The sequence below is a fragment of the Fulmarus glacialis genome, unplaced genomic scaffold, assembly GCF_000690835.1.
Source record: "Fulmarus glacialis isolate BGI_N327 unplaced genomic scaffold, ASM69083v1 scaffold15923, whole genome shotgun sequence".
NCBI classification, from domain to species: Eukaryota; Metazoa; Chordata; class Aves; order Procellariiformes; family Procellariidae; genus Fulmarus; species Fulmarus glacialis.
Window position 1 is genome coordinate 558 of NW_009203689.1, and position 785 is coordinate 1,342.

Consider the following 785-nt stretch of genomic DNA (forward strand, 5'->3'; position numbering starts at 1 on the left):
GAGGACTCGTGGGGCTTTGGGCAGTTTGTGGAGTGACCAAATTGTAATATTACCAAATCGTGGCGTTACCGAATTGCCGCGTTACCAACTGGAGGGACTGCGGCATTACAGATGGTAGCATTTGTAGCCGTAGCAAGGATGCAAGTGGGGAAAGGTGAAGATTTAACCAGAAGAGCTGCCCCAGAAGAAAAAGCGAGCCCTGGGGCAGCACGTCGGGCTTCGGGTGTGCCGAAAGCTGGGGTGTTTGCTGGTCCTCTCAGCCCATCTTATCGGGACCCCCGGCGGGGCCGGGCACTCAGGGCTCCTGGGCTTGGGCAGGGCTCAGATCCCATCCGCTGGTGAAATATTACCCCAGGAGCGGAGCGCCACGGGAAATAGTTCCCAAATGCCTTTCCCCGTGGGTGGGAGCCGCCGCGCTGCCTCGGTGGGGGGTCCCGGGGGACTCCAGCCTGGGTGAGGATGGGGCAGGGGCAGGGCTGGGGGGGCGGCGGGGCAGGATACCCCAGGTGAGGATGCTGCAGGCAGGGAAGGAGGTGGGGAGCGGTGCCAGGGGGGATCCATCCCTTGCTCTGTCCCAGCACGGCTGCTATAGGGTCTTTCAAGTCTCCGGCGCAGACCCAGGGAGGGGTGGGAGAAGGACAAACAAAGTGACCGTGGTGTCCCCGGCCGCTGCCACCTGCCCCGGACCAGGAGATGTGTCCGGGCTGAGCGCGGTGAATGAGGAAGCGATTGCTCTGCGTCACCATGAAATGGCATTTGCTCCTTTGCCAGTGAATTATCCGCTC